Genomic DNA, 26,205 nt, shown 5'->3' with positions numbered 1-26,205 from the left:
TCTGTGGGACGCCTCACTTTCCCAAAATCTGGGACTCCCCAGGTCCTCAAACTGTGGTACAACTCACCATCCCAAACTATGGGACTGCTCCAATCCCCAAACTGTGGGGATTCCTCACTTTTCCAAAATGTGGGACGCCACAACTCGCCAAACCTTGGGACTCCTCACCTCCCCAAAATTGTGGGATTCTAGACCTGCACAAAATGTGGGCACCTCAGACGTCCCCAACCTGTGGGATGCCTCACCTCCCCAAAATTGTGGGATTCCAAACTTCCAAAGACAGTCGGACTCCTCACCTCCACAAACTGTGGGCCTCCTCACATCCCAATCTGTGGGACTCCTCACCTCCACAAACTGTGGATCACCTGACCTCCACAAACTGTGGGGACTTATCAACTCACAAACTGTGGGAATTCTCACCTTCGCAAAATGTGGGACACCTCACCTCCGCAAACTGTGGATCACCCCACCTCCGCAAACTGTGGGACTCCTCAACTCCGCAAACTGTGTGATTCCTCACCTTCGCAAACTGTGGGACTCCTCAGCTCCCCAAGCTGTGGGACACCTCCCCTCTCCACACAGTGAGACTCCTCACCTCCACCAACGCTGGGACTCCTCTCCTCCCCAAACTGTGGGAATACTCACCTCCCCAAAATGTGGGACTTCTCAACTTCCCAAACTGTGGGACTCCTCACATCCCCAAACAGTTGGACTCCTCACGTCCCAAACTGTGAGGCTCATCAGCTCCCCAAACTGTAGGACTCTCACCACCCCAAACTGTGGGACTCCTCACCTCTCAAATTGTGGAACTCCTCACCTCCACATATTGTGGGACTCCTCACCTCCAAAAACTGTGGGGCTCCTCAGCTTCCCAAACTGTGGGATGCCTGAGCTCCCCAATCTGTGGGACATTGAAATCCCCAAACTGTAATACTCATCACATCCCCAAACTGTGTGACTCCTCACTTTCCCAAACTGTGGGACTCCTTGACCTCCCAAACTGTGGCAATCCACACCTTCCCAAACTGTGGGACACCTCACGTCCCAAACTGTGGGAAACAACATTTCCCCAAACTCTGGCACTTTTCAGTTCTCAAATTGTGGGACTCATCACGTGATATATTGTGGGGAGTCCTCACCTTCCCAAATGGTGGGACACCTCACCTTCCCAAACTGTAAGACAAATCACCTCCCCAAACCGGGGGGCTCCTCAATCCCCCCTCCAAAAGAGTGGGATTCCTCAAATCCCCACAATGTGGATTCCTCACCTCCCAAACGGTGGGACTCCTCATCATCGCAAACTGTGTGACCCTTACCTCCCAAATAGTGGGAATCCTCACCTCCCCAAGCTGAGATACTCCTCACCTTCGCAAAATGTGGGACTGCTCACCTCCCCAAAATGTCTTACTCCTCATATCTAAAATTGTGGACCTCTTCACATCCCAAACTTTGGGACTCATCACCACCCAAACTGTGGGACTCCTCACATCCCAAACTTTGGGACCCCTCAGCTCCCCAAACTGTAGGGCTCTCTCCAAGCCAAACTGTGGGACACCTCCCCACACAAACAGTGTGACTCCTCACCTCCCAAATTGTGGGATTCCTCACCTCCCAAATTGTGGGATTCCTCACCTCCCCAATTTGTGAGACTCCTCACCTCTCCAGTCTGTTGGACTGCTCACCTCCCAAACTGTGTGCCTCCGCACCTCCCCAAACTGCAATTCTAATTCCTTCCCCAAATTCTGTGGCTCCACGCCTCCCAATTTGTGGGATTCCTCACCTCCCCAAATTTTGAGATTCCTCACCTTCCCAAAATGTGGGACTCCTCACCTCAACAAAATGTGGGACTCCTCACCTCCCCATAATGTGGGACTCCTCACCTCCCCAAAATATTGGGACCCCTCACATCACAAACTGTGGGAATCCTCACCACCCAAACTGTGGGGAACCCTCCCCTCCCCACACTGTGAGACGCCTCATCTCCCCAAACTGTGGAACTGTTCACCTCCCCAAACTCTGTGACTCCTCACCTCTTCAAAGTGTAGGATTCCTCACCTCCCCAAACTGTGGGATTCTTCACCTCCCAAATTGTGGGAATCCACACCTTCCCAAACGTTGGGACACCGCACTTCCCAAACTGTGGGACACAACAACTCCCCAAACTCTGGGACTTTCCAAATCTCAAATTATGGGACTCATCATGTGCCAAATTGTTGGGAGTCCTCACCTTCCTAAATTGTGGATTCCTCATCTTCCCAAACTGTAAGACTCATCACCACCCCAAATTATGGGCTTCCTCAACTCCCCAAACTGTGGGACTCCTGACCTCCCCAAACTGTGGGACTCCTGACCTCCCCAAACTGTGGAAATCCTCACCTCCCCAAACTGTGGGAATCCTCACCTCCCCAAATTGTGGGACACCTCACCTTCCCAAACTGTGGGACTCCTCATCTCCCCAAACTGTAGGGATTCCACATCTCCACTAACTGTGGGTCACCTCACCTCCACAAACTGTGGGGACTCATCACTTTATCAAACTGTGGGACTCCGGACATCCATAACTCTGGACACCTCACCTCCTAAACTGTGGGTCTCCTCAGCTCTCCCAAACTGCAGAGCTGTCACCACCCAATACTGTGGGACTCCTCAACTCACAAGTTGGGGGATCCTCACCTCCCCAAACTGTGTGCCTCCTCAGCTCCCCAAACTGTGGGACTCCACACCACCCCAAACTGTGGGACGCCTAACCTCCCCAAACTGAGGGACTTCTCACATCCAAAAACTGTGGGGACTACTTACCTCACAGAGTGGGGCTCCTCACCTCCCCAAACTGTGGGACTCCTCACCTCCCAAACTGTCAGGAATCCTTAGCTCCCAAGCTGTGGGACTCCTCACAGCCCCACACTGTGAGACTCCTCATCTCCCCAAAATGTGGGACTCCTCGCCCCCTCAAACTGTGCAAATCCCCACCTCCCCTTCGCTGGGGCATCTCAGCTCGCAAACTGTGGGACTCCTCATCACCCCAAACTGTGGCACTCTCAAATCCCCAAATGGTGGGACTCCTCATCTTCCTAAACACTGGCACTTCTCACCTCCCGAAATGTGGGCTCCTCAGCTCCCCAAACGGTGGGACTCCTCAGCTCCTCAAACTGTGGGCCTCTAAAATCCCAAAACTGTGGTACTCCTCACCTCCCCAAAACTTTTGACACCTCACCTCCGCAAACTGCGGGACTCCTCACCACCCCAATCTGTGGGGAATCCACACCTCCACAAACTGTGGGGCTCCTCACCTCCCCAAACTGTGGGACTCCTAAAAGCCCCACACTGTGAGACTCCTCATCTCTCAAACGCTGGGCTCCTCACCTCCCAAATCTGTGGGAGTCCTCGACTCCCCAAAGTGTGGAACTCCTCACCTCCCCTTCCGTGTGACTCCATACCTCCCCAAACTGTCGGAATCCTCCGCTCCCCAAACTGTAGGATACTCACCAGCCCAAACTGTGGGACTCCTCACCTTCCACCTAATTGGACTCCTCAACTCGACAGATGGTGGGACTCCTCACATCCCCAAACAGTTGGACTCTTCAGATCCCCAAACTGTTGGACTCCTCACCTCCAAAATTGTGGAACTCTACACCTCCCTAAACTGTAATATTCATCCACTCCCCAAACTGTGTGACTCCTCAGCTTCCCAAACTGTGGGACTCCTCACCTCTCCAAACTGTGGGACTCCTCCCCTCCCAAACTATGTGAATCCACACCTCCCCAAACTCTGGGACTTTTCACACCTCAAATTGTGGGACTCCTCACAGGCCAAACTGGGGGAATCCTCACCATCCCAAACTGTGGGTCACCTCATCTCCCCAAACTGTGGCACTCCCCACCTCACCAAATTGTGGGACTGCTCACCTCCCCAATCTTTGGGACTCCTCAGCTACCCAATCTGTGGAACTCCTCAGCTCCCCAATGTTTGAGACTCTCACCTCCCCAAACATTTTGGGGTGCTGAAGGTTCCTACATTTTGGGAGGTGAGGAGACCCCACAGAGGCCAGTTTCAGAGGAGCTGAGGGCAGTGGTAAACAGAGTATTTAAACTTAATTTTACGGGCTTTTTTACAGTGCTCCGTGTCAGGAGGAGCAGAGAGCCGTGGTACAGTGACTTCATAAACTCACTTTCGTGGGCTTTTTTACAGAGGCAAGTGTTGGGAGGAGCAGAGAGTGGCGGTACAGGGAGTACTTAAACTGACTTTCGCAAGCTTTTTTACAGAGGCCAGTGTCGGGAGGAGCAGAGAGCGGCGGTACAGTTATTGCTTCAACAGACTTTCGCAGGCTTTTTTACAAAAGCCAGTGTCGGGAGGAGCAGAGAGCGGCGGTAAAGTGACAATTTAAACTCACTTTCACGGGTTATTTAGAGAGAATTACCAATTTCAGACCAGCAGCGGCGTTCCGGAGCCACGCAATGATTCAAAAAGTGATGCGGGCAGGATGATGGAGCTGATTGGGTGAGTATGGGCCAGGTGATTATTATACTACTCTATAGTTTGACAATTAAAATTAATTTTTTATAAAATTTAGAAGGTCTTAATTTTTGTGGTTAAGTTTCTAAGGTCTCTGCTGTGTATCAGTGAGTGCTAATGACCAAGGGCCCTTGAGTAAATCGTTTAATTGTAGTGTAATTAGTGGTATTGATTGATTTAAGTTACTTTAAATTAATTAAAGGGTAATTCATGGCAGCACATCTCGGCCCCGTGGCATGCTCCTCCTGCACTATGTGGGAAATCAGGGACACTTCCTGTGTCCCTGGCGACCATGTGTGCAGGAACTTTATCCAGCTGCACCTACTGACAGACCACATTGGGGCACTGGATCTGCGAATTGATACATACTGGAGCATTTGCGATGTTGAGCATATCGTGGATAGCATATTAAGGGAGCTGTCCACACCGCAGGAAACGGCTGCACAGGCAGGAAGTGAATGGGTGACCATCAGTCAGAGTCGTAGACTCAGGCAGGTAGTGGAGGTCTCCCCAGTGGCCATTCCCCTCTCAAACAGATATACCACTTTGGATATTGTTGTGGGAGATGGTCTATCGGGGGAAGGCAACAGCAGCCGACTTCCTGGCACAGTGGGTGGTCCTGCTGCACAGGACGGGAGGAAAAAGAGTGGGAGAGCAATCGTGATAGGGGATTGTATTGTAAGGGGAACAGATAGGCATTTCTGCGGCCGCAATCGAGTCTCCAGGATGGTATGTTGCCTCCCTGGGAAAAGGGTCAAGGATGTGTCAGGGCAGCTGCAGGGCATTCTGGAGGGGGAGGGGGAAAACCAGTTGTCGTGGTGCATATAGGTACCAACGATAAAGGTAAATAATGGGATGAGGTCCTAAAAGCTGAATATAGGGAGTTAGGGGGTAAATTTTAAAAAAAGGACCTCAAAGGTAGTAATCTCAGGTTTGCTACTAATGTCATGTGCCAGTCTGTGACAGGGGTGGAGAGCCACGGGGCCGTGTGGACACAGGGCCGTGCTCTCCGGGTAATGTAGTTTCTGGACCCAAGTGCAGAAACGAGGCGAGAGGAAAATATACAGTACTTTGTTTGAACTTTACTAGATTCACACATAACTAGATTCACACAAGGAACACATCAACAAACATAAGAACTTAAGTCAAGCTAGCAAACGGCTAGTCAAGATAGGAACTCAGGACAGCTTCCATGAGGCAACCCACTTGTCCAAACAGAGCTCGAGATAAGCCACCAGAAGGGCAACCGGCTTGCCGAGACGAGACTCGAGACAAGCTACCACAGGGGTAACGGCTTATCAATACGGAGCTCAAGACAAGTGCCCACATGGCAACACGCTTGTCCAGCCCAGCACCTTATCAAGACTAAGAACAACAAGAACACAGACTTAGATACATCTTAAATACAGAGCTCGAGAACCATGGCAGCCAGCTAATCAAGGCCAGCAGCCACAGAGCGAAGGCTAGTCCCCGGTTAGTCCCCGGTTAGGACTGAGCACAGAGGAAAGCAACCACATAACTTATATACCAAGAAAACCAGGTGAAACCCATGAACAGCTAACAGGCCGTTAAGAATTAACACAGGAGGCTAAGAACAATTAACAAAGGGCTAGAAACAAACAAGTGAAGGTGCCATCTAGAGGCTACAGAAGGAACTGACTGGCACCCTCACAGGACCCCCTCCCCTAGGAACGGCTCCTGACGTTCCCTCTGGACAATCAGGATGGCGACAGTGAAAATCCCTGAGGAGTTATGGGGCGCTAAGACACAGGGCGCTAAGACACAGGGCGCTAAGACACAGGGCGCTAAGACACAGGGCACACAGGACTCAAATACACAGGACACGAATACACAGGGCTCGAATACACAGGGCTCGAATACACAGGGCGAATCTTCTTAGCTTCTCAAGCAATAATATTTCCCATTCCAACTGTTCACAAACTGCAGATGTTCAGAAATCTCAAGACAGAATCATCCTCCTCATCCACTAGCGGCAGGAACATGTCATGACGATCATATGACCAAAATCTTTATAAGCAACGGAGCCATCGTTCTCCAGAGTCAGCACGCTCAATGGATTATATTCTGAAGGGATGCAAGAAGGGCGAAGACTCGAGAACTTAACTTGCCCAGGAGAGCTTGAGTGTTTAATTGTCAAGGAGAACTCAAGAATGCCTTATCCAGTAGAGCTCGAAAGTTATCTTGTCCAGGATAGCTCAAAAATTTAACTCGTCCTGAAGAACTCGAGAGTCTAACTTGTCCAGGAGAACCTGAAAACTTAATTTGCCCAGAAGAACTTGAAAGCTTAACACGATAAAGGTCCAGTAGACTTGAAAGTTCACTTGAATTTAACATAGTAGACCTGAATGTTCCCTCGAAAATTAACACAGTAGAAGCCCAGGAAACTTGAAAATTAACTAGAAAGTTAGCACAATATTCACTCAAAATTCTAACACTATGAAGGCCAAACAGTGGGCCTGAGAGTTCACTTTGGGGTCTAACACAGTAGAGGCCCAGGAAGCTTGAGAGTTTACCTGGGGGTCTAACAGTAGAGGCCCAAGAAGCTTGAGAGTTGACATGGGGGTCTAACACAATAGAGGCCCAAGAAGCTTGAGAGGCGACTTGGGGGCCTAACATAGTTGAGGCCCAAGAAGCTTGAGAGTTGACTTGGGGGTCTAACACAGTAGAGGCCCAGGAAGCTTGAGAGTTTACTTGGGGGTCTAACAGTAGAGGCCCAAGAAGCTTGAGAGGTTGACTTGAAATTATAACACAACGAAGGCCCAGGAAACCTGAAAGTTCACTCAAAATTTTAACACAATGAAGGCCCAGGAGACTTGAGAATTCACCTGGGTGTCTAACACAGTAGAGGCCCAGGAGACTCAAAAAGTTTTACTTGAAAGTTTAACACTATGAAGGCCCAACAGACTTGAAAGATCACTTGAATTTAACATAGAAGACTTAAAAATTCACTCGAAAATTTAACACAGGAGACTTGAAAGTTCACTTGAACATTTAACACAGGAGACTTAAAAGTTCACTTGAACATTTAACACAGTGGCGGTCTTCTTCCTAGGAGACTCAAAAGTTTTACTTGAAGATACAGCGGGAAAAGTACCTAAACGGGCAAGACTAAAATTCCTCCATCGCTGCTGGGTCCATAATGGCTCAGTCCTACAGTGACGGGGGTGGGGAGCCACGGGGCCGTGTAGACACAGGGCCGTGCTCTCCGGGTAATGTAGGTTCTGGACCCAGTGCAGAAACGAGGCGAGAGGCAAATATACAGTACTTTGTTTGAACTTTACTAGATTCACACATAACTAGATTCACACAAGGAACACAGCAACAGACATAAGAACTTAAGACAAGCTACCAAACGGCTAGTCAAGATAGGAACTCAGGACAGCTTCCATGAGGCAACCCACTTGTCCAAAGAGAGCTCGAGATAAGCCACCACAAGGGCAACCGGCTTGCCGAGACGAGACTCTAGACAAGCTACCACAGGGGTAATGGCTTATCAATACAGAGCTCAAGACAAGTGCACACATGGAAACACACTTGTCCAGCCCAGCACCTTATCAAGACTAAGAACAACAAGAACACAGACTTAGATACATCTTAAATAATGAGCTCGAGAACCATGGCAGCCAGCTAATCAAAGCCAGCAGCCACAGAGCGAAGGCTAATCCCCGGTTAGTCCCCGGTTAGGACTGAGCACAGAGGAAAGCAACCACAGAATTATATACCAAGAAAACCAGGTGAAACCCATGAACAGCTAACAGGCCGTTAAGAATTAACACAGGAGACTAGGAACAATTAACAAAGGGCTAGAAACAAACAAGTGACGGTGCCATCTAGAGGCTACAGAAGGAACTGACTGGCACCCTCACACAGTCAGAGTAGAAATAGAAGGATATTTCTGCTTAATACGTGGCTAGAGGAACGGTGCAAGCGGGAGGGATTCAAGTTTCTGGGCCATTGGAATCGGCTCTAGGGGAGGTGGGCCCAGTACAAACAGAATGGTTTGCACCTGGGCGGGAGTGGGACTGAGGTCAGAGGGGGAGTGTTTGCTTGTGCTGTTGTGGAGGGTTTAAAATGAAATGGCAGGGGGTTGGGTACCTGTGCAGTGAGACGGAGGAAAGGGAAGCAAGGATAAAAACAAAAGACAGGAAGGAGTAAAGCAAAAGCGGAAGGCAGACAAATCAAGTGTTTAATCCAAACATGACCACAGTAAGTAACAATTCTAAAAGGGTAAAAGTGTTAAAAAATCAAGCCTGACTGCTTTTTGTCTTAATGCGAGGAGAATTCATTCTAAGCTGAATGAATTAGCTGTGCAAATAGATGTAAACAGATATGATATAATTGGGATTGCGGACACATGGCTCCAGGGTGACCAAGTCTGTGAATTCAACATCCAAGGCTGTTCAGTATTCAGGAAGGATCGGAAAAAGGAAAAGGAGGTGGGGTAGCTTTGCAGGTAAAGGAGAAAATTAACACAATAGTAAGGACCCCCAGCTTCCGGTCGCCTGTCATTTTAATTCACCACCCCATTCCCACTCAGAACTCACGGTACTCGGGCTCTTGCATTGTTCCATGGAAGCTAAGCGTAAACTCGAGGAGCAGCACCTCCTCTTCCGATTAGGCACTTTACAGCCTGCTCACATCGAGTTCCACCATTTCAGATCATAACCTCAGCCCCCATTACATTTTTGCTTATTTTTTAACCGCACCTTTGTTTTGGCCTTCCCCCCCCACACTTTTTTTTTCTCCCACATGGTATCTGGCTCTCATTCTGCCGGCACATTTCACACCTAATCTAGAGCCATCTTTTGTCTCCATTAGTCCTATCACCATCTCGTCTCATTTTGAATACCTCATAATGTCTCTTAATTTCTCTATTGTTCTCTCCCAGCCTCGCCTCTTAATTTATTTCACTTCCAATCTCGACAAGGGGTTTGACTCGAAACGTTGACTCTATTTTCTCTCCACGGATGTTGCATGACCTGCTGAGTTTTTCCAGCATTTTCTGTTGTTATATAGGATATTAGCTCTGGTGATCTGGAATCTGTATGGGTAGAGCTGAGAAATAACAAGGGGCAGAAAACGTTAGTGGGAGTTGTATACAGACCCCCAAACAGTAACCCTGACGTTCGGAATGGCATTAAACGGGAAACTAGAGATGCATACAATAAGGGCACAACAGTTATCATGGGTACTTTAATCTACATATAGATTGGGTTAACCAAATTAGTAACAAAACTGTGGAGGAGGAATTGTTAGATTGTATAGGGGATGGTTTCCTTGACCAATATGCTGAGAAGCCAACTAGAGATCAGGCCATCTTAGACTGGGTGTTATGTAATGAGATAGGATTAGTTAGCAATATTGTTATGTGAGGCACGTTGGGGAAGAGCGATCATAATATGATAGAATTCTTCATGAAGAAGGAGAGTGATGTAGTTGATTCAGAGACTAGGGTCCTGAATTTAAATAAAGGAAACTACGATGGTATGAGGCGAGAGTTAGCTCGGTTGGATTGCGGATCGTTAAATAAAAGGCTGACGGTGGATAGGCAATGGGAAACATTTAAAGTTTGCATGGATGAACTATACAATTTGTTCCTCCCTGTTTGGCATTAAAAAAAACAAAAATAAATGCCTCAACAGTGGCTAAGAAGGGAAATTAGGGATAGCATATGTTCCAAGGAGAAGACACACAAGTTGGCCAGAAAAGCAGAAAACCTGAGGACTAGGAGTAGTTTAGGAATCAACAATAGAGCACAAAGGGCTAATTAAGAGGGGGGAATGGAACATGAGCGAAAGCTTTCAGGGAACAAAAAAACTGACTGTAAAACTTCTATAGATATGTGAAGAGAAAATGATTGGTGAAGTCAAGCGTAGATCCAATGCAGTCAGATTCAGATGAAATTATAATGGGAAACCAAGAACTGGTAGACCAATTAAATACATTCTTTGGTTCTATCTTCACAAAGTAGTACACAAATATCCTTCCAGATATGTCGGGGAACATAGGGTCTAAGGAGAGAGAGGAATTGTATGCAATCAGTATTTGAAGGGATATGGTGTTAGGGCAACTGACGACATTGAATGCCGATAAATCTGCAAATCCCCAGGGCCTGATGATCTACATCCCTGTGTACATAAGGAAGTGGCCCTAGAAATAATAGATGCATTGCTGGTCATCTTCCACAATTATATAGACACTGGAATGGTTCCCATGGATTGGAGGATGGCTAATGTAAACTCATAATAGCAGAGCACTTGGAAAACAGTGAAAGAATCGGACAACGTCAACATGGATTTACAAAAAGTAAATCATGCTTGACTAATCCACTGGAATTTTTTGAGGATGTAGCTGATAGAATAGATAAGGGAGAACAAGTGGATATGGTGTATTTGGACTTCCAGAAGGCTTTCGATATGGTCCCACATAAGAGATTATCCTGCAAAGTTAAAGCACATGGAATTGGTGGTGTGGTACTGACTTGGACAGGGAACTGGTTGTCAGACAGGAAGCAAAGAGTTGCATAAACGGATCTTTTTTCCGAGTGGCAGGCAGTGAATAGTGGGGTACCGCAGAGATCAGTTCTAGGACCCCAGCTATTCACAATAATATTAATAATCTTGACGAGTGAACTAGATGTAATATCTCCAAGTTTGCAGAAGACACAAAGCTGCATGTGCGTGCCTGCTGTGTGGAGGAAGCAGAGAAACTCCACTATGATTTGGGCAGGTCGAGTGATTGGGAAGGTGCATGGCAGATGCAGTATACTGTGGGTAAACGCGAGGTTTTCCCCTTTGGTGGCAAAAACAGGAATACAGATTATTATCTGAACGGTAATAAATTGGGAAAAGGGGAAGTGCAACGAGAGCTGGATGTCTGGTTGCTGTCGTACGGGGCTTGTTGAGACAACACCTTGAGTATTGCTTGCAGTTTTGTTCACCTTATCAGAAGAAGGATGTTCTTGCCATGGAGAGACTCCAGCGAACATTCACCAGACTGATACCTGGGATGGCAGGAATGATGTATGAGGAGAGATTGGGTCGATTAGGCTTATGTTCGCTAGATTCTAGAAGAATGAGAGGGCATCTCATTGAAACTTATAAAGGAAGGATATTCCCGATGGCCGGGGACTCAACAACCAGGGGTAACAGTCTAAGGATAAGAGGTAAGCCATTTGGGACTGAGCTAAAGAGAAATTTCTTCACCCAGTGAGTGGTCAACCTGTGGAATTCACTACTACAGAAGGCAGTTGAGGCCAATTCATTAAATATATTCAACAAGGAGTTAGATATTTTTCTTAAGGCTAAAGGGATCAAGGGATAGGGAGAGAAAGTAGGGACAGGGTACTGAATTTGGATGATCAGCCATGATCTCATTAAATGGCGGAACAGGCGCGAGCGGCCGAATTGCCTACTCCTGCTGCTATCTTCTAAGTTTCAATGTATATTATAGTGCTACAGTGAGGTGTGTCGGGTATGTCAGAGTGTTACAATGAGGGATATCAGAGTGTTATAATGAAGGGTGTGTTGCATATCAGTGTGTTACAGTTCGGGCTATAGTTTATATCAGAGCATGACAGTGAGGGCTGTGTGATATAAGAGTGTGTTACAGTGATGGGTTTTTGGAATATAAACGTATTGCAGTGAGTCTTGTGGGATATATCAGATTGTTACTGTAAATGTTTGTGGATAAATCAGTGTGTTAGTATATCAGAGCTGTACAATGAGGGGTGTGCTATATCCGTGTGTTACAGTGAGTGGTGTGGGGTATATGTGAGCAATACAGCGAGGGTTGTGAGGTCGTCGTTGTACGTGTCTTCATACTGTTCCCTTTGGGGAAACATATGAAGTGGTGGAAGGATTTCTGGCCGCGATTAACGCTCCTTCCGTGACCGTAACCATCTTCACACCAGCCATTATGGTGGTTAGCCCTATGGTGGGATGGTTTTACGGGCTCCCGCAACCCATATGAGGGGTGGGGGGGCACCCACACCCACGGACGCAAGTATCCCGCTGGATGTCAACCCAGAATATCTAGCCGGAGCTCCGACTCCACTTGCCGTGACTGTCTGGAGCGGGGTTCGAAACCCTATGCCTTCTGGCCCAGCGGCGGGGATGCTACAGCTATGCCAAAGGCCAACTCTTGGTTGTGAGGTATATCAGCATGTTACAATGAGGCTTGTGTGGCATATCAGTTTTTTACAGTGAGGGGTGTAGGTTATATCAGTGCGAAACAGCAAGGGGTGTGGGGTATAAGTGTGTGTTATAGTTAAAGGATTAGGAGTTGTCAGAGCACTACAGTGAGTTGTTTGGGGCATATTAGTTAGTTACAGGGAGGGGAGTGTGTTATATCAAAGTGTCACAGTGAGGGATGTGGGGTTTATCAGAGCATTACAGTGATCGGTGAGAGATGTATCAGAGCGTTACAATGAAGGGTGTGGTGTGTGTCAGAAAGTTACTGTGAGGGTGTGGGGTATATCAGTTTGTTACAGTGAATGGTGTAATGTATATCAGAGCGTTACAGTGAGGGGTGTGTCTAAAACAGAGTCTCACAATGAGCGGTGTGGACTATATTAGAGTGTTACAGTGAGTGGTGAGGGGTACATCAGAGTGAACAAGTGAGGGGCGTGGCGTACAACAGGGTGTTACAGTGTGGAGATACGGATATTTCAGAGCCTTGCAGTGATGAGTATGGGGGATATTAGAGTTTTACAATGAGGGGTGTTGGGTATATCAGAGTGTTACTGTGGGTGGTGGAGTATATCAGAGTGCCACAGTGAGGAGTGTGGTTATGTCACAGCATTACAGTGAGGTGTGTGGATATACCATAGTGCTACAGTGGGGGTGGGGGATATATCCGTGTGTTGCTATGGGGGGATGGCGTATATTAGTGTGTTCCAATGAGGCGTGTGGTGTATATCAATGTTGCAATGTGGGGTGTGGAGTATGACACAGTTTTACAGTGAGGAGTGTGGGTATATCACAGCGTTTCAGAGAGGGGTGTGGGTATACCATAGGGCAACAGTGTGTGGTGTGGTGTATATCAGAGTGTTACTGCGAGGGGTGTGGGGTATATAAGTGTATTCCAGTGATGGGTGTTCGGTATATAAGCGAATTACACTGAGTGGTGTGGGGTATATCAGCGTGTTACGGTGAGGGATGTGGATATATCAGGGTGTAGCAGTGAGGTGTGTGCGGTATATCAGTGTGTTAAATTGAGTGGTGAGCAGCAAATCAGAGCTATAATGTGAGGGGTGTGGGGTATAAAAGAGTGTTACAGTGAGGGTTGTGGTTTATAGCAGATTGCTGCAGTGAGTGGTGTGGGTGATATCAGTGTGTTACATGAGGGGTGTCGGGTATATGGGGGCACAACAGTAAGGATGTGGGATGTAGCAGAATGCTACAATGAGGGGTGTGGCATATATCAGAGTGTTGCAGTGACGTGTGCAGTGTATATCAGAGCGTTACAATGAGTGGTGTTGGGTACATCAGAGTGTGAAAGTGAGGTGTGTGGGGCGTATGAGTGTGTTACAGTGAGGTGAGTAGGGTATATCAGAGCTTTACAGTGAGGGGTGTAGGGTGTATCAGCATGTTACATTGAGATGTTTAATGTTTACCAGAGCGTTGCAGTGAGTTGTTTGGAGTAAATCAGAGCATTACAGTGAGGGGTGTGGGGTACATCTGAGTGTTAGAGTGAGGGGTGTGGGGTATATTAGTGTTACAGTGAGTGGTGTGGGGTATATCAGTGCATTACAATGAGGGGTGTGATGTATAGCAGTGTGCTACCATGAAGGATGTGTTATATTGGAGTATTACAGTGAGGGGTGTGTGGTATATGATAGCGTTACAGTGAGGTGTTTGGCGTATATCAGAGCGTTGCAGTGAGGGGGATATCAGTGTTAAAGTGAGGGATGTGGGCTATATCAGTGATACAGTGTGGGGAGTGGGGTATAACTGAGTGTTACAGTGAGATGTGTCGGGTATATCAGAGTGTTACAGTGAGGGGTTTGGTGTGATTCAGAGCGTTAGAGTGAGGGGTGTGGTGCTTAGCAGTGTGTTACCTTGAATGTAGATATTAACTCAAAGGCTTTCAGTGAGTGGTGTGGGGTTTATCAGTGTTTCACTGAGATGTGTGGGGTAGATTTGATAGTTACTGTGAGAGTTGTGGGATATATCAGTGTTAAACTGAGGGGTTGTTGTGTATATCACTGTTACAGCAAGGGGTGTGGGTTATTTGAGAGTTTTACAGTGTGGGTTTTGGTTTATAGCAATATTTTACAGTGAGGGGTGTGGATTATATCAGTGTTACATTGAGGGGCATGGAGTACATCAGATTATTACAGTGAGGTGTGTGGTGTATATCAGTGTTACAGTGGGGGGTGTGGAACCGGGTGTGACAATGAGGGATTTGGTGTATATCAGAGAGTTACATTGAGGGTTGTGGAAATAGCAGAGTGTTGCATTGAGTGGTGTGGGGTATATCCGAGCGTTCCAATGAGTGTTGTGTATTGTATCAGAGGGCTACATTGAGGCGTGTGCTGTATATCAGTGTTACAGTGAGTGGTGTGGGGCATATCACTGTTTTACAGTGAGGGGTTTATGGTGTAACTCAGCGTTACAGTGATGGGTGTGGGTTATATCAGTGTATTACAGTCAGGGGTTTAGTGTATATCGGAGCATTACAGTGAGTTCTTTGGGGTATGTCATAGCGTTAGAGTGTGAGGTATATCTGAGTGTTTTAGAGGGGGCGTGGGGTATATCTGAGCGTTAAAATGAAGGGTGTGGTGTGTATCACAGCTTTACAATGAGGGGTGTGGTGTATATCAGTGTGTAACCATGAAGGGAGTTGTTATATCGAAGTGTTACAGTGAGGCGTGTTGGGCATATGAGAGCGTTACAGTGAGTGGTATGGGGCTTATCAGTGTTACAGTGATTGTTGTGCGGTATATCAGAGCGTTAAAGTGAGGGTTGTGTGATATATCAGAGCGTTACATTGAGGGGAGTGATGTATATCAGAGCGTTACAGTGAGGGGTATTTCAGTGTTAAAGTGAGGCATCTGGGGTATATAAGTTTAAAGTGAGCGGTGTTGGGTATATCAGAGTGTTACAGTGAGGCATGTGGGTTACATCAGTGTTCCAGCGCGGGCTGTGTGATATATCAAAGTGTTGCAGTGAGGGGTGTGGTGTATATCAGGGTGTTACAGTGAGGGATGTGGGGTATATCAGTTTGCTACAGTGAGGTCCGGGGGTATATCAGTTTTACAGTGAGGGGTGTGGGGTATATCAAAGTGTTACAGTGAGGGGTGTGGTCTATATCAGGGTGTTACAGTGAGGGATGTGAGGTATATCAGTTTCCAATGAGGGGTGTGTTGTATTTCAGAATGTTACAGTGTGTGGTGTAGGGAGTATCGAAGCCTTACATTGAGGATCTGGGGTATATCAGATTGTTTCAGTGATTGGTACGGGGAATAAAATAGTTTTACAATGAGGGATGTGGGTCATATCAGAGCTTTGCATTGAGGGAGGTGGGCATATCAGAGCGTTACACTGACGGTTGTGCTGTGTATCAGAGCATAACAGAGAGGGTTGTGGAGTATACCAGTGTTACAGTGAGGTCTGTGTGATATACCACTGTGTCACGGTGAGGGGAGTTTATTTATCAGTGTGTTACAGTGAGGGGTGTGGGGTATATTCGTTTTTCCGTGAGGGGTGTTGGGCATATCAGTGTTACAGTGAGGAATGTGGAGTGTATCTGTGTGCTATAGTGATAGGGGTGGGATATATTAGAGTGATACAGTGAGGGGTGTGGCATAAACCAGAGTCTCTACTTGAGGGATGTGGCATATATTAGTGTTATATCCAGAGGTGTTGTTTATATCAGTGTTACAATGAGGAGTGTGGGGTATATCAGAGTGTTGCAGTGAGGGGTGTTGTTTATATCAGTGAGTTACAGTGAGGTGTATATCAGTGTTAATATGAGCGTTGTGGGGTTTATCCGTGTTACAGTGAGGGGTGTGTGGTATATCAGAGTGTTACATTGCGTGGTGTGGGGTGTATCAGTGTTAAAATGAGTGGTGGGAGCTATAGCAGTAGTACAGTGAGCGCTGTGGGATATATCAGAGTATTACTATGAGGGGTGTGTTGTATATCAGTGTTACAGTGAGGGTGTGGGGTATAACAAAGTGTTACAGTGAGGGCTGCTGTGTATACCAGATTGTTACAGTGAGGGGTGTTGGGTATATCTGTGTCTTACAGTGAGGGGTGTGGGGTGTATCAGTGTGTTACAGTGAGGGTGTGGGTATATTGGAGTGTTGCAGTGAGGGTTGTGGGCTATACCAGCGCGTTACATTGAGGGGTGTGTAGTATTTCAGAGCTTTATAGTGAGGGGTGTGATGTGTATCAGAGCCATACAGTGAGGGGTGTGGAGTATATTAGTTTTAGATTGAGGTGTGTGAGGTATATCAGTGTTACAGTGAGGGGTGTGGGGTATAGCATTGTGTTACATTGTGGGGTGTAGGTTACATCAGAGAGTTAATGTGAGGGGTGTGTAGTATGTCAGTGATACAGAGATATGTTTGTGGTTAATTTGAGTATTACAGTGAGGGCTATACCAGTGTTGCAGTGAGGTGTGAGCTATATCCATGATACAGTGAGTGGTGTGTGCTATATTAGAGTGTTACAGCGAGGGCTATGTCAGTGTTACATTGAGGGGTGTGGGGTATATCAGTATTACAGTTAGGTTTGTGAGGTATGTCAGAGTGCTACAGGCGGGATGTGGGATGTATCAGAGTTACAGTGAGGGATGTGGTGTAGATCAGTGCTACAGTGAGGGGTGTGTGCTATATCAGTGATACAGTGAATAGTGTGTGGTATGTCAGAGCATTAGAGTGAGGGCTATATCAGTGTTACATTAAGGGGTGTGGGGTATATCAGTCTTACAGTGAGGGCTGTGATGTATATCAGATTAAAACTGTAAGGGGTGTACAGTGTTACAGTGAGGTGTGTGGGGTATTTCAGTTTTACAATGAGGGGTTTGGGGTATAACAGTGTTAGAGTAAGGGGTGTGGGGTAAATCAATTCTACATTGAGGCGTGTGGGGTATATCAAAACGTTGCAGTGAGGATGGTGGAGTTTATCAGTGAGTTACAGTGACGGGTGTGGTGTATATCAGATTCTTACAGTGAGGGGTGTGGGTTATATAAGTGTGTCACAGTGAAGTGTGTGTGGTACATCAGTGTTACGGTGAGGGGTGTGGGATATATCAGTGTTACAGTGAGGTATGTGGCCTATATCAGTGTTGCACTGAGGGGTGTGAGATTTATCAGTGTGTTACATTGAGCGGTGTGGGTTATATCAGTGTTACAGAGAGGTGTGTGGGATATATCAGTTTTACACTGAGGGGTTTGGGATATAATCAGTGTTAGCGTGAGGGATGTGGTGTAAATCAATGTTACAGTGAGGGTTTTGGGCTATATCAGATTGTTAATGTCTGAGGTGTTGGGTATATCAGTTTGGTACAGTGAGGGGGGTTGGGTATAACATAGTTATAAAGTGAGGGATATAGGGTATATCAGTGTTACAGTGAGTGGTGTGGCATATATCAGAGTTACAGTGCAGGGTGTGGGGTATATCAGTTTTCCAATGAGGGGTGTGGGTATATCAGTTTTACAGTGAGGTGTGTGGGGTATGACAGAGTGTTACAGTGAGGGGAGTTGGGTATAACAGATTTTTACAGTGAGGGATATAGGGTATATCAGAGTGTTACAGTGAGCGGTGTGGTGTATATTACTGTTACAGTGAAGGGCGTGGGGACACCAGTTTTCCAATGAGGGGTGTGGGGTATATCACAGTTTTACATTGGGTCTTGTGATGTATCAGTGTTAAACTGTGTGGTGTGGGTTATATCAGTGTGTTACAGTGAATGTTGTTTTGTACATTAGAGAGTTACAGTGATGGTTGTGTGCTATATCAGAGCGCTACAGTGAGGGTATGGGGTATATTGGAACGTTACAGTGAGAGGTGTGCTGTATATGAGATTGTTAAAATGTGTGGAGTAGGGTATATTGAAAAGTTAGAGTGAGGATCTGGGGTATATAAGAGTGTTTGAGTGAGTGGTGTGGGGAATAACTGAAAATTACTGTGAGCGGTCTGGGGCATATCTGAGCATTACATTGAGGGACTTGTCAGTGTGCTACAGTGAGGGGTGAGGGCTATATCAGTTTTACATTGAGGGGTGTGGGGTATATCAGTCTTACAGTGAGGGCTGTGATGTATATCAGACTAAAACAGTGAGGGATGTGGGGTATATCAGTTTTACAGTGGAGGATGTGAGTAATATCAGTGTTCATGTGAGGGGTGTGGGGTATATCAGAGATAGAGTGATGGCTGTGGTGTAAATGAATGCGTTACATTGAGGGGCATGGGATATATTGGTGTTGCAGTGAGGTGTGTGAGGTCTATCGGTGTTACAGTGAGGGGTGTGGGGTATATCAGAGTGTTACTGTGAGTTGTGTATGGTATATCAGTGTGTTACACTGTGGCGTGTGGTGTATATCAGTTTTACAGTGAGGATTTGAGTTATATTAGTGCTACAGTGAGGGGTGTGAGGTTTATCAGTGTGTTACAGTGAGCGATGTGGGGTATATCAGTGTTACAGTGAGGTGTGTGGGGTATTTCAGTTTTACAATGAGGGGTTTGGGGTATAACAGTGTTAGAGTGATGGGTGTGGGGTAAATCAATGCTACAGTGAGGGGTGTGGGGTGTATCAAAATGTTGCAGTGAGGATGGTGGGGTTTATCAGCGAGTTACAGTGACGGGTGTGGTGTATATCAGATTATTACAGTGAGGGGTGTGGGTTATATAAGTGTGTCACAGTGAAGTGTGTGTGGTACATCAGTGTTACGGTGAGGGGTGTGGGATATATTAGTGTTACAGTGAGATATGTGGCCTATATAAGTGTTACACTGAGGGGTGTGAGTTTTATCAGTGTGTTACATTGAGCGGTGTGGGTTATATCAGTGTTACAGTGAGGTGTGTGGGATATATCAGTTTTTCAATGAGTGGTTTGTGATATAATCAGTGTTAGCGTGAGGGATGTGGTGTAAATCAGTGTTACAGTGAGGGCTTTGGGCTATATCATATTGTTAATGTCTGAGGTGTTGGGTATATCAGTTTGTTACAGTGAGGTGTATATCAGTATTACAAAGAAGGGTGTGATGCATATCTGCGTTAAAGTGAGGGCTGTGGGCTATATCAGATTGTTACAGTGAGCGATGCGTGTATAAAAGCGTTACAGTGAGTGGTGTGGGGTATAGCAGAATGTTACTGTGAGGTGTGTGGTGTATACCAGACTGTTACATTAAATTGAACAAACCACTAACTACACATACTTGGGCTTAAAAATCAGTTATACGGGAAACTTCAAACTGGCTGTGAATGAACTGAAAGAGAAAGCAAGAAGGGCTTTCCATGCCATCAAAAAATCAATCCAAATAGAAATCCCAATTAACATTTGGCTCAAAATTTTCAAATCAGTAATTGAACCAATTGCGCTCAATGGCAGTGAGGTATGGGGACCGCTAACACAACAAGAATTTGAAAAATGGGACAAACACCCAATTGAGATCCTACATGCAGAATTCTGTAAAAGTATCCTCCGGACTCAAAGGAAAACAGTAAACAATGCATGCAGGGCGGAACTAGGCCAATATCCATTAATAATCACTATCCAAAAAAGAGCCACCAAATTTTGGAATCACCTACAAATGAGCAACCCCCAATGCTATCACTACGACGCCCTGAAATGCCAAGAGCTGACCATAAAGAAGAATACCCTCAGTCAACTAGTCCTGGGACTCAGTGAAGTAACTACTAACAATATTATCAATAACCAGCCCCAGGACAGTGACAGGGTAACACAAATAATTCGACCCAACACAATCGTCGCTAACCAAAAGGAAAAATATCTGACATATTGGGCAGAAACAACAATAACCCAAAGCAAACTCAATTGCTACTTGGCCCTAAACAGACAATACAACATAGCTGATTACCTGACCATGGTAAAGGATAACAAACTGAGAAGGACCTTGACAAGGTACAGACTTAGCGAACATAGCCTAGCGATCGAAAAATGAAGACACAGGCAGACCAGGCTGCCAAGAGAAGAGAGGATATGCTCTCACTGCAGTCAGGGAGTAGTGGAGACAGAGATGCACTTCCTCACAGCCTGTGGAAAATATCAGGGCATCAGGGAGAATTTCTACCAAAAATTCTCACAAATATGCCCTGAATTCAGAAATCTGAATGACAACCAAAAACTCCCATTCCTACTGGGGGAGGAGAGAAGCTGTGTAACACTGGCGGCACACTATGTTACAGCTTGCCATGAACAGAGGGACAACCAGTAAACTAAGAAAAGAGTATATATAAACAATGCGAATGCATATTTATACACTCAGGGATATACCTGTTTATACACTGTATGAATAGAACTGCGTTTATGTGTTCAACCATAAATGTATTTTGATGCTTTGGCAACATAAGATGTACCTTATCATGCCAATAAAGCGATTTGAATTTGAATTTGAAATTTGATACAGTGGCTATACCAGAGTCTCTTCGTGAGCGGTGTCGGTTATATCAATGTTTAAGTAAGGAGTGTGCGGTATATCAGTGTGTTACAGTGAGGGGTGTGGGGTATATCTGAATGTTACAGGGAGGGGTGTGGGGTATATCAGAGAGTGACAGTGAGAGGTGTGGTGTATATAAGTGTGTTACAGTGAGCGAAGTGTGGTATTTTAGTCTGTATCAGTGAATGGTGTGGGAAATATCTGTGTGTTACTGTGAGGGGTGTGGGTTAGAGTCATAGAGTCATAGAGTTATACAGCAGGGATAGAGGCCCTTCGGCCCATCGTGTCCGCGCCGGCCATCAAGCCCTGTCTAATCTAATCCCATATTCCAGCATTTGGTCCGTAGCCTTGTATGCTATGGCATTTCAAGTGCTCATCCAAATGCTTCTTAAATGTTGTGAGGGTTCCTGCCTCCACAACCCTTTCAGGCAGTGAGTTCCAGACTCCAACCACCCTCTGGGTGAAAAAGTTCTTTCTCAAATCCCCTCTAAACCTCCCGCCCTTTACCTTGAATCTATGCCCCCTAGTTATTGACCCCTCTACTAAGGGAAAAAGCTCCTCAGCATCCATCCTATCTATGCCCCTCATAACTTTGTACACCTCAATCATGTCCCCCCTCAGCCTCCTCTGCTCCAAGGAAAACAAACCCAATCTGTCAGTCTCTCTTCATAGCTGAAGCGCTCCAGCCCTGGTAACATCCTGGTGAACCTCCTCTGCACCCTCTCTAACGCGATCACTTCCTTCCTGTAGTGTGGCGACCAGAACTGCACACAGTATTCCAGCTGTGGCCTAACCAGTGTTTTATACAGCTCCATCATAACCTCCTTGCTCTTATATTCAATGCCTCGGCTAATGAAGGCAAGTATCGCATATGCCATTTCTACCACCTTATCCACCTGTTCCGCCGCCTTCAGGGATCTGTGTACTTGCACACCCAGATCCCTCTGACCCTCCGTCTTGCCTAGGGTCTTTCCATTCATTGTGTATTCCCTTGCCTTGTTAGTCCCCCCAAAGTGCATCACCTCGCACTTTTCCGGGTTGAATTCCATTTGCCACTGTTCCGCCCTTCTGACCAACCCATCTATATCGTCCTGCAGACTGAGGCTACCCTCCTCGCTATTTACCACCCTACCAATTTTTGTATCATCCGCGAACTTACTGATCATACCTTTTACATTCATATCCAAGTCATTAATGTAGACCACAAACAGCAAGGGACCCAGCACCGATCCCTGTGGTGCCCACTGGCCACAGGCTTCCAGTCACAAAAGCAACCTTCGACCATCACCCTCTGCCTTCTGCCACTAAGCCAGTTTTGTATCCAATGTGCCAAGGCACCCTGGATTCCATGGGCTCTTACCTTCTTGACCAGTCTCCTGTGCGGGGCTTTATCGAAGGCCTTACTGAGATCCATGTATACCACATCCACTGCGTTACCCTCATCTACACACCGAGTCACCCCCTCAAAAAATTCAATCAAATTAGTCAGACATGATCTTCCCTTGACAAAGCCATGTTGACTATCCCTTATTAATCCTTGCCTCTCCAAGTGGAGACAAATTTTGTCCCACAGAATTTTTTCCAATAATTTTCCTACCACTGATGATAGGCTCACTGGCCTGTAGTTCCCCGGTTTTTCCCTACTACCCTTCTTGAATAATGGTACTACATTAGCGGTTCTCCAGTCCTCTGGCACATCCCCTGTGGCCAGAGAGGTCCTGAATATATGTGTTAGAGCCCCCGCAATCTCTTCCTTTGCCTCACACAGCAGCCTGGGATACATTTCATCCGGGCCTGGGAATTTATCCATTTTAAGGCCAGCTAAAACCGCCAATACCTCCTCCCTCTCGATGTTAATATGTTCGAGCATATCACAGTCCCCCCGCCCTATTTCTATGTCTACATCGTCCTTCTCCATAGTGAAAACAGATGCAAAAAATTCATTTAGAACCCTTCCTACATCTTCCGGCTCCACACACAGATTGCCACTTTTGTCCCTAATGGGCCCTATTTTTTCCCTAGTTATCCTCTTACCCTTAATATACTTAAAAAACATCTTAGGATTTTCCTTTATTTTGCTCGCCAGTGTTATTTCATGGCCCCTCCCGGATCTCCTAATTTCTTTTTTAAGTATCCCCCTGCACTTTTCGTACTCCTCTAGGGCTTCCTCCGTCTTTAGCCTTTTGTATCTGCCAAAAGCCCTCCTTTTTTTCCTAATCCATTCTCGTATATCCCCTGACATCCAAGGTTCCCTGTGGTTTTTGGAACCACCCTTGAACTTTGCGGGAACATGATGCCATTGTATGATCTCAATCTCCCTTCTGAAAGCCTCCCATTGCTCTGATGCGGATTTTCCTACAAGTAGCTGATCACAATCCATTTTGGCCAGATCCTGCCTTATCCTATTTAAATCGGCCTTCCCCCAATTTAGAACATTTATTTCCGGCCCATCCCTGTCCATTTCCATGACCACCTCAAATCTTACCATATTATGGTCACTGTCACAAAGTGCTCACCTACTAGCACTTTTTCCACTTGGCCGGCCACATTCCCTAGAATTAGGTCCAGTACCGCCCCCTCTCTTGTAGGACTTTCTACATGCTGGCTCAAAAAGCTCTCCTGGATGCACTTTAAGAATTCTACACCCTCTGAGCCTTTCACACTCTGACTATCCCAGTTAATATTGGGGAAGTTGAAATCCCCCATTATTATTACCATATTATTTGCACATTTCTCTGAGATTTGCCGACATATCTGTTCCTCTATCTCCCCCTGACTGTTTGGAGGCCTATAGTACACTCCCAGCAAAGTGCTTGCCCCCTTTTTGTTTTTAAGCTCCACCCATATGGCCTCATTAGAGGAACCTGATAATATATCATCCCTCCTTACTGCAGTAATTGACTCCTTAATTAATATTGCGACACCCCCTCCTCTTATACCTCCCCCTCTGTCTCGCCTGAAGATTCTGTACCCCGGAATATTGAGCTGCCAGTCTTGCCCCTCCCTCAACCATGTCTCCGTGATAGCAACAATATCATACTCCCATGTGTTTAACAACACCTTCAGTTCATCCACCTTATTTTCAAGACTCCTTGCATTAAAATAAATGCTATCCAGCCTTGCCCTTATATATTTGCCCTGTCTACCAAGCTGACTTGTTTTTTTCTCTATAATTGGCAGCACATCACCCCCTATTTCAGCTCCCCTCTGTATCCCATCCCCCTGCCAAGTTAGTTTAACACCCCCCAACAGTGCTAGCAAACCTCCCTGCAAGGATATTTGTCCCGCTCTGGTTCAGGTGCAACCCGTTCGACTTGTACAAGTCCCACCTTTCCCAGAAGCAGGCCCAGTGATCCAGGAAAGTAAAACCCTCCCCCCTACACCAACTCTTTAGCCACGCATTCATCTGCTCTATCCTCCCATTCCTATACTCACTAGCACGTGGCACTGGGAGTAATCCAGAGATTACAACCTTCGAGGTCCTGCTCTTTAATCTGTTACCTAGCTCCCTAAACTCTTGATGCAGGGCCTCATCCCCCTTCCTTCCTATGTCGTTGGTCCCAATCTGGACCACGACCTCTGCCTGCTCACCCTCCCCCTTAAGAATGCCCTGTAGCCGCTCAGTGACATCCCTGACCCTGGCCACAGTGAGGCAACAAACCATCCTGGAGTCACGTTTGCGGCCACAGAAACGCCTATATGTTCCCCTTACGATAGAATCCCCTACCACTATTGCTCTCCCACTCTTTTTCCTCCCTTCCTGAGCAGCAGAAGCGTCCCTGGTGCCAGGAAGCTGGCTGCTGCTGCCTTCCCCTGGTGAGTCATCCCCCTCAACAGTATCCAACTTGGTATACCTGTTTGAAAGGGGGATGTCCGCAGGGGTTCCCTGCACTTCCTGCCTGCCTCTGTTGCTCCGCCTGATGGTCACCCCCTGTGCAGCCCTTCCCTGAGGCGTGAACATCTCGCTAAACGTGCTATCCACGACCCTCTCAGCATCACGCATGCTCCAAAATTCATCCACCCGCAGCTCGAGCGCCGCAATGCGGTCTGCAAGTAGCTGCAGCTGGATGCATTTCCCGCACACATGGTCGTCAGGGACACTGGCAGCGTCCCTGACTTCCCACATGGAGCAAGAGGAGCAGAACACGGGTCTGAACTCTCCTGCCATGACTTACTACTTTAATTAATTAAAAAATTTATTCAATACCCCAGTTACAGGTATACTCTAGGGCGCTTTATTTACCAACTGTCCCCACTACACCAGAGACCCTATAAATTTAACACCACAGAAGTCAAGTTTGTATTGAAAAGAGAGAAATACTCACCAACCAATCACTTACCTGCTCCGTGGTGACGTCACACTCTGATTACTTTTTAGCTCTCTCCCCGCTGCTGAGTTGGTAAGCCTCGCTGCTCTCCGGTTTTTATACCGGGCTCCTCACCTCCCAGGCTCCGTGCTCCGACTGCTCTCGGGCCTCGCTGCTCTCTGGTTTTTATACTGGGCTCCTCACCTCCCAGGCTCCGTGCTCCGACTGCTCTCCGGCCTCGCTGCTCTCCGGTTTTTATACCGGGCTCCTCACCTCCCAGGCTCCGTGCTCCGACTGCTCTCGGGCCTCGCTGCTCTCCGGCTTTTATACCGGGCTCCTCACCTCCCAGGCTCCGTGCTCCGACTATACCAGTGTCTCGAAGTGTTCGGTGTCGGTTATATCAATGTTAAAATAAGGAGTGTGCGGTATATCAGAGTGTTACACTGAGGGGTGTGGGGTAAATTAGAGTGTTATAATGAGGGTTGTGGGATATATGAGAGTGTTACAGTGAGGAATGTCGTTTTTATAGGACTTACCGTGTGGGATGTGGGTATATCAGAGTGTCACAGTGAGGGGTATGGGATCTAACAGAGTGTCACAGTGAGGGGTTTGGGATATATCAGCGCATTATGGTGAGGCGTGTGGTGTGCATCAGTGCGTTACAGTGAGGGGTGTGTGGTATATCAGAGTGTAACAGTGAGGTTTGTGTGGTATAGCAGAGTGATACAGTGAGG

This window comes from Somniosus microcephalus, unplaced genomic scaffold (assembly GCF_052327205.1).
Source record: "Somniosus microcephalus isolate GS21.2 unplaced genomic scaffold, FLI_Smic_1.0 unresolved_chr5, whole genome shotgun sequence".
NCBI lineage: Eukaryota > Metazoa > Chordata > Chondrichthyes > Squaliformes > Somniosidae > Somniosus > Somniosus microcephalus.
The sequence above is the reverse complement of the archived record's forward strand: the minus strand, read 5'-3'. Positions refer to the sequence as shown.